The sequence below is a fragment of the Pseudophryne corroboree genome, chromosome 4, assembly GCF_028390025.1.
Source record: "Pseudophryne corroboree isolate aPseCor3 chromosome 4, aPseCor3.hap2, whole genome shotgun sequence".
NCBI lineage: Eukaryota > Metazoa > Chordata > Amphibia > Anura > Myobatrachidae > Pseudophryne > Pseudophryne corroboree.
In genome coordinates this window covers 19,450,516-19,462,944 of record NC_086447.1, presented here as the reverse complement: position 1 = coordinate 19,462,944, position 12,429 = coordinate 19,450,516, and the positions used below count along the sequence as shown (strand labels likewise).

Below are 12,429 nucleotides of genomic sequence, written 5' to 3'. Positions count from 1 at the left end.
ATGCAATCAGAGTCAGATTTGATTAAGTCATTTTATAAAAAACAGGAAGCACAATTTAGCATGGGGTTGCAGAGAAAAAAAATTATGCAGGCAGAGAAATCCAATTGAGTGATTAATCAGCTCTCCATTTTATGGCTTTATTTTTATGCTAACACATTTGCTCTCTGAAAAGTGTCCACAAAGCCAAGTCTCTGATTAACACCTTTGTAGGAATGGTTTTTCACCTATTACTGATTAAAACTTGCTTCATTGGAAAGGCAGCAAGATGCATCCTCATTACAATGTCCACTGAAATAATACAGGTTGACACCAGGAAACATAAACCTCACTGCATCCTTGCTGCTTTCTCAAGTGGGAATCTGTTTAATGTGAAAACCAGGTGATATCTAATCAGCACACAGGTAAGAAGTTAAGAAAATCTTTCTTTAAGGGTGAAGATGTTTCTCACAAAATCGTTGCCCCAATGCATCATTGAAATTCAAGATGGAAAGATGATTTTGAAATATCAATTGTACATTTTGCATTGCTCTTCTGGTGACAATGTAGCTTGTTTTTGTCAATTACCATTTCAGTAATAGGGTAAAGAAAATTAAGTGGATTTCTGAAAGAAAACAATGCTGTCAATATACTATTAAAACAAATTAAAATGTTAAAAGTTATTGTACTTTAAGTAAAAATAAGAGTCAAAATATTAATTCCAGTTTTGGCAGAATTTAATTAACAAAAAAATAAGTGCACATAGCAGAGGATGGTTTCGATCCACCGACCTCTGGGTTATGGGCCCAGCACACTTCTGCTACACCACTCTGCTGCTCATGTAAGTGTCAGAGATCCTGAAGTACTCACTCATCATGTGAAAGTACCAATGTGTTTCTTCGTTGGTCAATGGAAGAAAAATCTTGCAAAACTCTCCAGATTATTGCCTTTTTAACCTTTTTCTAGGAAACTTTCTAGATGAATGCTTTTTAGCCTTTGTCAGTACATGCTTTTGCAAGCTGTCTCTGTGGCGAAATCAGTTAGCGCATTTGGCTGTTAACCGAAAGGTTGGTGGTTCAATCCCACCCGGGGACGTAATTGACCTTGTGATCAAATTTTGGTGATCTTTAAGTAGACAAGTCAAAATTTCAAACCACCTCTTATAGTGTAGGGTACCTGGCCTTCTCTGATGCAATCAGAGTCAGATTTGATTAAGTCATTTTATAAAAAACAGGAAGCACAATTTAGCATGGGGTTGCAGAGAAAAAAAATTATGCAGGCAGAGAAATCCAATTGAGTGATTAATCAGCTCTCCATTTTATGGCTTTATTTTTATGCTAACACATTTGCTCTCTGAAAAGTGTCCACAAAGCCAAGTCTCTGATTAACACCTTTGTAGGAATGGTTTTTCACCTATTACTGATTAAAACTTGCTTCATTGGAAAGGCAGCAAGATGCATCCTCATTACAATGTCCACTGAAATAATACAGGTTGACACCAGGAAACATAAACCTCACTGCATCCTTGCTGCTTTCTCAAGTGGGAATCTGTTTAATGTGAAAACCAGGTGATATCTAATCAGCACACAGGTAAGAAGTTAAGAAAATCTTTCTTTAAGGGTGAAGATGTTTCTCACAAAATCGTTGCCCCAATGCATCATTGAAATTCAAGATGGAAAGATGATTTTGAAATATCAATTGTACATTTTGCATTGCTCTTCTGGTGACAATGTAGCTTGTTTTTGTCAATTACCATTTCAGTAATAGGGTAAAGAAAATTTAGTGGATTTCTGAAAGAAAACAATGCTGTCAATATACTATTAAAACAAATTAAAATGTTAAAAGTTATTGTACTTTAAGTAAAAATAAAAGAGTCAAAATATCAATTCCAGTTTTGGAAGAATTTAATTAACAAAAAAATAAGTGCACATAACAGAGGATGGTTTCGATCCACCGACCTCTGGGTTATGGGCCCAGCACGCTTCCGCTGCGCCACTCTGCTGCTCATGTAAGTGTCAGAGATCCTGAAGTACTCACTCATCATGTGAAAGTACCAATGTGTTTCTTCGTTGGTCAATGGAAGAAAAATCTTGCAAAACTCTCCAGATTATTGCCTTTTTAACCTTTTTCTAGGAAACTTTCTAGATGAATGCTTTTTAGCCTTTGTCAATACATGCTTTTGCAAGCTGTCTCTGTGGCGCAATCGGTTAGCGCATTCGGCTGTTAACCGAAAGGTTGGTGGTTCAATCCCACCCGGGGACGTAATTGACCTTGTGATCAAATTTTGGTGATCTTTAAGTAGACAAGTCAAAATTTCAAACCACCTCTTATAGTGTAGGGTACCTGGCCTTCTCTGATGCAATCAGAGTCAGATTTGATTAAGTCATTTTATAAAAAACAGGAAGCACAATTTAGCATGGGGTTGCAGAGAAAAAAAATTATGCAGGCAGAGAAATCCAATTGAGTGATTAATCAGCTCTCCATTTTATGGCTTTATTTTTATGCTAACACATTTGCTCTCTGAAAAGTGTCCACAAAGCCAAGTCTCTGATTAACACCTTTGTAGGAATGTTTTTTCACCTATTACTGATTAAAACTTGCTTCATTGGAAAGGCAGCAAGATGCATCCTCATTACAATGTCCACTGAAATAATACAGGTTGACACCAGGAAACATAAACCTCACTGCATCCTTGCTGCTTTCTCAAGTGGGAATCTGTTTAATGTGAAAACCAGGTGATATCTAATCAGCACACAGGTAAGAAGTTAAGAAAATCTTTCTTTAAGGGTGAAGATGTTTCTCACAAAATTGTTGCCCCAATGCATCATTGAAATTCAAGATGGAAAGATGATTTTGAAATATCAATTGTACATTTTGCATTGCTCTTCTGGTGACAATGTAGCTTGTTTTTGTCAATTACCATTTCAGTAATAGGGTAAAGAAAATTAAGTGGATTTCTGAAAGAAAACAATGCTGTCAATATACTATTAAAACAAATTAAAATGTTAAAAGTTATTGTACTTTAAGTAAAAATAAAAGAGTCAAAATATCAATTCCAGTTTTGGAAGAATTTAATTAACAAAAAAATAAGTGCACATAGCAGAGGATGGTTTCGATCCACCGACCTCTGGGTTATGGGCCCAGCACGCTTCCGCTGCGCCACTCTGCTGCTCATGTAAGTGTCAGAGATCCTGAAGTACTCACTCATCATGTGAAAGTACCAATGTGTTTCTTCGTTGGTCAATGGAAGAAAAATCTTGCAAAACTCTCCAGATTATTGCCTTTTTAACCTTTTTCTAGGAAACTTTCTAGATGAATGCTTTTTAGCCTTTGTCAATACATGCTTTTGCAAGCTGTCTCTGTGGCGCAATCGGTTAGCGCATTCGGCTGTTAACCGAAAGGTTGGTGGTTCAATCCCACCCGGGGACGTAATTGACCTTGTGATCAAATTTTGGTGATCTTTAAGTAGACAAGTCAAAATTTCAAACCACCTCTTATAGTGTAGGGTACCTGGCCTTCTCTGATGCAATCAGAGTCAGATTTGATTAAGTCATTTTATAAAAAACAGGAAGCACAATTTAGCATGGGGTTGCAGAGAAAAAAAATTATGCAGGCAGAGAAATCCAATTGAGTGATTAATCAGCTCTCCATTTTATGGCTTTATTTTTATGCTAACACATTTGCTCTCTGAAAAGTGTCCACAAAGCCAAGTCTCTGATTAACACCTTTGTAGGAATGGTTTTTCACCTATTACTGATTAAAACTTGCTTCATTGGAAAGGCAGCAAGATGCATCCTCATTACAATGTCCACTGAAATAATACAGGTTGACACCAGGAAACATAAACCTCACTGCATCCTTGCTGCTTTCTCAAGTGGGAATCTGTTTAATGTGAAAACCAGGTGATATCTAATCAGCACACAGGTAAGAAGTTAAGAAAATCTTTCTTTAAGGGTGAAGATGTTTCTCACAAAATCGTTGCCCCAATGCATCATTGAAATTCAAGATGGAAAGATGATTTTGAAATATCAATTGTACATTTTGCATTGCTCTTCTGGTGACAATGTAGCTTGTTTTTGTCAATTACCATTTCAGTAATAGGGTAAAGAAAATTAAGTGGATTTCTGAAAGAAAACAATGCTGTCAATATACTATTTAAACAAATTAAAATGTTAAAAGTTATTGTACTTTAAGTAAAAATAAAAGAGTCAAAATATTAATTCCAGTTTTGGCAGAATTTAATTAACAAAAAAATAAGTGCACATAGCAGAGGATGGTTTCGATCCACCGACCTCTGGGTTATGGGCCCAGCACACTTCCGCTGCGCCACTCTGCTGCTCATGTAAGTGTCAGAGATCCTGAAGTACTCACTCATCATGTGAAAGTACCAATGTGTTTCTTCGTTGGTCAATGGATGAAAAATCTTGCAAAACTCTCCAGATTATTGCCTTTTTAACCTTTTTCTAGGAAACTTTCTCGATGAATGCTTTTTAGCCTTTGTCAATACATGCTTTTGCAAGCTGTCTCTGTGGCGCAATCAGTGAGCGCATTCGGCTGTTAACCGAAAGGTTGGTGGTTCAATCCCACCTGGGGACGTAATTGACCTTGTGATCAAATTTTGGTGATCTTTAAGTAGACAAGTCAAAATTTCAAACCACCTCTTATAGTGTAGGGTACCTGGCCTTCTCTGATGCAATCAGAGTCAGATTTGATTAAGTCATTTTATAAAAAACAGGAAGCACAATTTAGCATGGGGTTGCAGAGAAAAAAAATTATGCAGGCAGAGAAATCCAAATGAGTGATTAATCAGCTCTCCATTTTATGGCTTTATTTTTATGCTAACACATTTGCTCTCTGAAAAGTGTCCACAAAGCCAAGTCTCTGATTAACACCTTTGTAGGAATGGTTTTTCACCTATTACTGATTAAAACTTGCTTCATTGGAAAGGCAGCAAGATGCATCCTCATTACAATGTCCACTGAAATAATACAGGTTGACACCAGGAAACATAAACCTCACTGCATCCTTGCTGCTTTCTCAAGTGGGAATCTGTTTAATGTGAAAACCAGGTGATATCTAATCAGCACACAGGTAAGAAGTTAAGAAAATCTTTCTTTAAGGGTGAAGATGTTTCTCACAAAATCGTTGCCCCAATGCATCATTGAAATTCAAGATGGAAAGATGATTTTGAAATATCAATTGTACATTTTGCATTGCTCTTCTGGTGACAATGTAGCTTGTTTTTGTCAATTACCATTTCAGTAATAGGGTAAAGAAAATTAAGTGGATTTCTGAAAGAAAACAATGCTGTCAATATACTATTAAAACAAATTAAAATGTTAAAAGTTATTGTACTTTAAGTAAAAATAAAAGAGTCAAAATATCAATTCCAGTTTTGGAAGAATTTAATTAACAAAAAAATAAGTGCACATAGCAGAGGATGGTTTCGATCCACCGACCTCTGGGTTATAGGCCCAGCACGCTTCCGCTGCGCCACTCTGCTGCTCATGTAAGTGTCAGAGATCCTGAAGTACTCACTCATCATGTGAAAGTACCAATGTGTTTCTTCGTTGGTCAATGGAAGAAAAATCTTGCAAAACTCTCCAGATTATTGCCTTTTTAACCTTTTTCTAGGAAACTTTCTAGATGAATGCTTTTTAGCCTTTGTCAGTACATGCTTTTGCAAGCTGTCTCTGTGGTGCAATCGGTTAGCGCATTTGGCTGTTAACCGAAAGGTTGGTGGTTCAATCCCACCCGGGGACGTAATTGACCTTGTGATCAAATTTTGGTGATCTTTAAGTAGACAAGTCAAAATTTCAAACCACCTCTTATAGTGTAGGGTACCTGGCCTTCTCTGATGCAATCAGAGTCAGATTTGATTAAGTCATTCTATAAAAAACAGGAAGCACAATTTAGCATGGGGTTGCAGAGAAAATAAATTATGCAGGCAGAGAAATCCAATTGAGTGATTAATCAGCTCTCCATTTTATGGCTTTATTTTTATGCTAACACATTTGCTCTCTGAAAAGTGTCCATAAAGCCAAGTCTCTGATTAACGCCTTTGTAGGAATGGTTTTTCACCTATTACTGATTAAAACTTGCTTCATTGGAAAGGCAGCAAGATGCATCCTCATTACAATGTCCACTGAAATAATACAGGTTGACACCAGGAAACATAAACCTCACTGCATCCTTGCTGCTTTCTCAAGTGGGAATCTGTTTAATGTGAAAACCAGGTGATATCTAATCAGCACACAGGTAAGAAGTTAAGAAAATCTTTCTTTAAGGGTGAAGATGTTTCTCACAAAATCGTTGCCCCAATGCATCATTGAAATTCAAGATGGAAAGATGATTTTGAAATATCAATTGTACATTTTGCATTGCTCTTCTGGTGACAATGTAGCTTGTTTTTGTCAATTACCATTTCAGTAATAGGGTAAAGAAAATTAATTGGATTTCTGAAAGAATACAATGCTGTCAATATACTATTAAAACAAATTAAAATGTTAAAAGTTATTGTACTTTAAGTAAAAATAAAAGAGTCAAAATATCAATTCCAGTTTTGGAAGAATTTAATTAACAAAAAAATAAGTGCACATAGCAGAGGATGGTTTCGATCCACCGACCTCTGGGTTATGGGCCCAGCATGCTTCCGCTGCGCCACTCTGCTGCTCATGTAAGTGTCAGAGATCCTGAAGTACTCACTCATCATGTGAAAGTACCAATGTGTTTCTTCGTTGGTCAATGGAAGAAAAATCTTGCAAAACTCTCCAGATTATTGCCTTTTTAACCTTTTTCTAGGAAACTTTCTAGATGAATGCTTTTTAGCCTTTGTCAGTACATGCTTTTGCAAGCTGTCTCTGTGGCGCAATCGGTTAGTGCATTCGGCTGTTAACCGAAAGGTTGGTGGTTCAATCCCACCCGGGGACGTAATTGACCTTGTGATCAAGTTTTGGTGATCTTTAAGTAGACAAGTCAAAATTTCAAACCACCTCTTATAGTGTAGGGTACCTGGCCTTCTCTGATGCAATCAGAGTCAGATTTGATTAAGTCATTTTATAAAAAACAGGAAGCACAATTTAGCATGGGGTTGCAGAGAAAAAAAATTATGCAGGCAGAGAAATCCAATTGAGTGATTAATCAGCTCTCCATTTTATGGCTTTATTTTTATGCTAACACATTTGCTCTCTGAAAAGTGTCCACAAAGCCAAGTCTCTGATTAACACCTTTGTAGGAATGTTTTTTCACCTATTACTGATTAAAACTTGCTTCATTGGAAAGGCAGCAAGATGCATCCTCATTACAATGTCCACTGAAATAATACAGGTTGACACCAGGAAACATAAACCTCACTGCATCCTTGCTGCTTTCTCAAGTGGGAATCTGTTTAATGTGAAAACCAGGTGATATCTAATCAGCACACAGGTAAGAAGTTAAGAAAATCTTTCTTTAAGGGTGAAGATGTTTCTCACAAAATCGTTGCCCCAATGCATCATTGAAATTCAAGATGGAAAGATGATTTTGAAATATCAATTGTACATTTTGCATTGCTCTTCTGGTGACAATGTAGCTTGTTTTTGTCAATTACCATTTCAGTAATAGGGTAAAGAAAATTAAGTGGATTTCTGAAAGAAAACAATGCTGTCAATATACTATTAAAACAAATTAAAATGTTAAAAGTTATTGTACTTTAAGTAAAAATAAAAGAGTCAAAATATCAATTCCAGTTTTGGAAGAATTTAATTAACAAAAAAATAAGCGCACATAGCAGAGGATGGTTTCGATCCACCGACCTCTGGGTTATAGGCCCAGCACGCTTCCGCTGCGCCACTCTGCTGCTCATGTAAGTGTCAGAGATCCTGAAGTACTCACTCATCATGTGAAAGTACCAATGTGTTTCTTCGTTGGTCAATGGAAGAAAAATCTTGCAAAACTCTCCAGATTATTGCCTTTTTAACCTTTTTCTAGGAAACTTTCTAGATGAATGCTTTTTAGCCTTTGTTAGTACATGCTTTTGCAAGCTGTCTCTGTGGTGCAATCGGTTAGCGCATTTGGCTGTTAACCGAAAGGTTGGTGGTTCAATCCCACCCGGGGACGTAATTGACCTTGTGATCAAATTTTGGTGATCTTTAAGTAGACAAGTCAAAATTTCAAACCACCTCTTATAGTGTAGGGTACCTGGCCTTCTCTGATGCAATCAGAGTCAGATTTGATTAAGTCATTCTATAAAAAACAGGAAGCACAATTTAGCATGGGGTTGCAGAGAAAAAAAATTATGCAGGCAGAGAAATCCAATTGAGTGATTAATCAGCTCTCCATTTTATGGCTTTATTTTTATGCTAACACATTTGCTCTCTGAAAAGTGTCCATAAAGCCAAGTCTCTGATTAACGCCTTTGTAGGAATGGTTTTTCACCTATTACTGATTAAAACTTGCTTCATTGGAAAGGCAGCAAGATGCATCCTCATTACAATGTCCACTGAAATAATACAGGTTGACACCAGGAAACATAAACCTCACTGCATCCTTGCTGCTTTCTCAAGTGGGAATCTGTTTAATGTGAAAACCAGGTGATATCTAATCAGCACACAGGTAAGAAGTTAAGAAAATCTTTCTTTAAGGGTGAAGATGTTTCTCACAAAATCGTTGCCCCAATGCATCATTGAAATTCAAGATGGAAAGATGATTTTGAAATATCAATTGTACATTTTGCATTGCTCTTCTGGTGACAATGTAGCTTGTTTTTGTCAATTACCATTTCAGTAATAGGGTAAAGAAAATTAATTGGATTTCTGAAAGAATACAATGCTGTCAATATACTATTAAAACAAATTAAAATGTTAAAAGTTATTGTACTTTAAGTAAAAATAAAAGAGTCAAAATATCAATTCCAGTTTTGGAAGAATTTAATTAACAAAAAAATAAGTGCACATAGCAGAGGATGGTTTCGATCCACCGACCTCTGGGTTATGGGCCCAGCACGCTTCCGCTGCGCCACTCTGCTGCTCATGTAAGTGTCAGAGATCCTGAAGTACTCACTCATCATGTGAAAGTACCAATGTGTTTCTTCGTTGGTCAATGGAAGAAAAATCTTGCAAAACTCTCCAGATTATTGCCTTTTTAACCTTTTTCTAGGAAACTTTCTAGATGAATGCTTTTTAGCCTTTGTCAGTACATGCTTTTGCAAGCTGTCTCTGTGGCGCAATCGGTTAGTGCATTCGGCTGTTAACCGAAAGGTTGGTGGTTCAATCCCACCCGGGGACGTAATTGACCTTGTGATCAAGTTTTGGTGATCTTTAAGTAGACAAGTCAAAATTTCAAACCACCTCTTATAGTGTAGGGTACCTGGCCTTCTCTGATGCAATCAGAGTCAGATTTGATTAAGTCATTTTATAAAAAACAGGAAGCACAATTTAGCATGGGGTTGCAGAGAAAAAAAATTATGCAGGCAGAGAAATCCAATTGAGTGATTAATCAGCTCTCCATTTTATGGCTTTATTTTTATGCTAACACATTTGCTCTCTGAAAAGTGTTCACAAAGCCAAGTCTCTGATTAACACCTTTGTAGGAATGTTTTTTCACCTATTACTGATTAAAACTTGCTTCATTGGAAAGGCAGCAAGATGCATCCTCATTACAATGTCCACTGAAATAATACAGGTTGACACCAGGAAACATAAACCTCACTGCATCCTTGCTGCTTTCTCAAGTGGGAATCTGTTTAATGTGAAAACCAGGTGATATCTAATCAGCACACAGGTAAGAAGTTAAGAAAATCTTTCTTTAAGGGTGAAGATGTTTCTCACAAAATCGTTGCCCCAATGCATCATTGAAATTCAAGATGGAAAGATGATTTTGAAATATCAATTGTACATTTTGCATTGCTCTTCTGGTGACAATGTAGCTTGTTTTTGTCAATTACCATTTCAGTAATAGGGTAAAGAAAATTAAGTGGATTTCTGAAAGAAAACAATGCTGTCAATATACTATTAAAACAAATTAAAATGTTAAAAGTTATTGTACTTTAAGTAAAAATAAAAGAGTCAAAATATCAATTCCAGTTTTGGAAGAATTTAATTAACAAAAAAATAAGTGCACATAGCAGAGGATGGTTTCGATCCACCGACCTCTGGGTTATGGGCCCAGCACGCTTCCGCTGCGCCACTCTGCTGCTCATGTAAGTGTCAGAGATCCTGAAGTACTCACTCATCATGTGAAAGTACCAATGTGTTTCTTCGTTGGTCAATGGAAGAAAAATCTTGCAAAACTCTCCAGATTATTGCCTTTTTAACCTTTTTCTAGGAAACTTTCTAGATGAATGCTTTTTAGCCTTTGTCAATACATGCTTTTGCAAGCTGTCTCTGTGGCGCAATCGGTTAGCGCATTCGGCTGTTAACCGAAAGGTTGGTGGTTCAATCCCACCCGGGGACGTAATTGACCTTGTGATCAAATTTTGGTGATCTTTAAGTAGACAAGTCAAAATTTCAAACCACCTCTTATAGTGTAGGGTACCTGGCCTTCTCTGATGCAATCAGAGTCAGATTTGATTAAGTCATTTTATAAAAAACAGGAAGCACAATTTAGCATGGGGTTGCAGAGAAAAAAAATTATGCAGGCAGAGAAATCCAATTGAGTGATTAATCAGCTCTCCATTTTATGGCTTTATTTTTATGCTAACACATTTGCTCTCTGAAAAGTGTCCACAAAGCCAAGTCTCTGATTAACACCTTTGTAGGAATGGTTTTTCACCTATTACTGATTAAAACTTGCTTCATTGGAAAGGCAGCAAGATGCATCCTCATTACAATGTCCACTGAAATAATACAGGTTGACACCAGGAAACATAAACCTCACTGCATCCTTGCTGCTTTCTCAAGTGGGAATCTGTTTAATGTGAAAACCAGGTGATATCTAATCAGCACACAGGTAAGAAGTTAAGAAAATCTTTCTTTAAGGGTGAAGATGTTTCTCACAAAATCGTTGCCCCAATGCATCATTGAAATTCAAGATGGAAAGATGATTTTGAAATATCAATTGTACATTTTGCATTGCTCTTCTGGTGACAATGTAGCTTGTTTTTGTCAATTACCATTTCAGTAATAGGGTAAAGAAAATTAAGTGGATTTCTGAAAGAAAACAATGCTGTCAATATACTATTTAAACAAATTAAAATGTTAAAAGTTATTGTACTTTAAGTAAAAATAAAAGAGTCAAAATATTAATTCCAGTTTTGGCAGAATTTAATTAACAAAAAAATAAGTGCACATAGCAGAGGATGGTTTCGATCCACCGACCTCTGGGTTATGGGCCCAGCACACTTCCGCTGCGCCACTCTGCTGCTCATGTAAGTGTCAGAGATCCTGAAGTACTCACTCATCATGTGAAAGTACCAATGTGTTTCTTCGTTGGTCAATGGATGAAAAATCTTGCAAAACTCTCCAGATTATTGCCTTTTTAACCTTTTTCTAGGAAACTTTCTCGATGAATGCTTTTTAGCCTTTGTCAATACATGCTTTTGCAAGCTGTCTCTGTGGCGCAATCAGTGAGCGCATTCGGCTGTTAACCGAAAGGTTGGTGGTTCAATCCCACCTGGGGACGTAATTGACCTTGTGATCAAATTTTGGTGATCTTTAAGTAGACAAGTCAAAATTTCAAACCACCTCTTATAGTGTAGGGTACCTGGCCTTCTCTGATGCAATCAGAGTCAGATTTGATTAAGTCATTCTATAAAAAACAGGAAGCACAATTTAGCATGGGGTTGCAGAGAAAAAAAATTATGCAGGCAGAGAAATCCAATTGAGTGATTAATCAGCTCTCCATTTTATGGCTTTATTTTTATGCTAACACATTTGCTCTCTGAAAAGTGTCCATAAAGCCAAGTCTCTGATTAACGCCTTTGTAGGAATGGTTTTTCACCTATTACTGATTAAAACTTGCTTCATTGGAAAGGCAGCAAGATGCATCCTCATTACAATGTCCACTGAAATAATACAGGTTGACACCAGGAAACATAAACCTCACTGCATCCTTGCTGCTTTCTCAAGTGGGAATCTGTTTAATGTGAAAACCAGGTGATATCTAATCAGCACACAGGTAAGAAGTTAAGAAAATCTTTCTTTAAGGGTGAAGATGTTTCTCACAAAATCGTTGCCCCAATGCATCATTGAAATTCAAGATGGAAAGATGATTTTGAAATATCAATTGTACATTTTGCATTGCTCTTCTGGTGACAATGTAGCTTGTTTTTGTCAATTACCATTTCAGTAATAGGGTAAAGAAAATTAATTGGATTTCTGAAAGAATACAATGCTGTCAATATACTATTAAAACAAATTAAAATGTTAAAAGTTATTGTACTTTAAGTAAAAATAAAAGAGTCAAAATATCAATTCCAGTTTTGGAAGAATTTAATTAACAAAAAGATAAGTGCACATAGCAGAGGATGGTTTCGAT

At 36.6% G+C, this 12,429-nt stretch overlaps 8 non-coding genes across 8 annotated transcripts; 5 read left to right on the top strand and 3 right to left on the bottom strand.

Moving 5' to 3' along the window:
• Window positions 1-2,164: 2,164 nt before the first annotated feature.
• TRNAN-GUU (transfer RNA asparagine (anticodon GUU)) lies at window positions 2,165-2,238 on the top strand. The gene has a single exon. It is a non-coding gene; the product is annotated as a tRNA-Asn (tRNA).
• An 835-nt stretch (window positions 2,239-3,073) lies between these two features.
• On the bottom strand, window positions 3,074-3,145 carry TRNAM-CAU (transfer RNA methionine (anticodon CAU)). Its single transcript has one exon. It is a non-coding gene; the product is annotated as a tRNA-Met (tRNA).
• A 186-nt stretch (window positions 3,146-3,331) lies between these two features.
• TRNAN-GUU (transfer RNA asparagine (anticodon GUU)) lies at window positions 3,332-3,405 on the top strand. The gene has a single exon. It is a non-coding gene; the product is annotated as a tRNA-Asn (tRNA).
• Window positions 3,406-6,832: 3,427 nt separating this feature from the next.
• TRNAN-GUU (transfer RNA asparagine (anticodon GUU)) lies at window positions 6,833-6,906 on the top strand. Its single transcript has one exon. It is a non-coding gene; the product is annotated as a tRNA-Asn (tRNA).
• Window positions 6,907-8,908: 2,002 nt separating this feature from the next.
• Window positions 8,909-8,980, bottom strand: TRNAM-CAU (transfer RNA methionine (anticodon CAU)). Its single transcript has one exon. It is a non-coding gene; the product is annotated as a tRNA-Met (tRNA).
• Window positions 8,981-9,166: 186 nt separating this feature from the next.
• Window positions 9,167-9,240, top strand: TRNAN-GUU (transfer RNA asparagine (anticodon GUU)). The gene has a single exon. It is a non-coding gene; the product is annotated as a tRNA-Asn (tRNA).
• An 835-nt stretch (window positions 9,241-10,075) lies between these two features.
• On the bottom strand, window positions 10,076-10,147 carry TRNAM-CAU (transfer RNA methionine (anticodon CAU)). The gene has a single exon. It is a non-coding gene; the product is annotated as a tRNA-Met (tRNA).
• A 186-nt stretch (window positions 10,148-10,333) lies between these two features.
• On the top strand, window positions 10,334-10,407 carry TRNAN-GUU (transfer RNA asparagine (anticodon GUU)). Its single transcript has one exon. It is a non-coding gene; the product is annotated as a tRNA-Asn (tRNA).
• The last annotated feature ends 2,022 nt before the right edge of the window (window positions 10,408-12,429 follow it).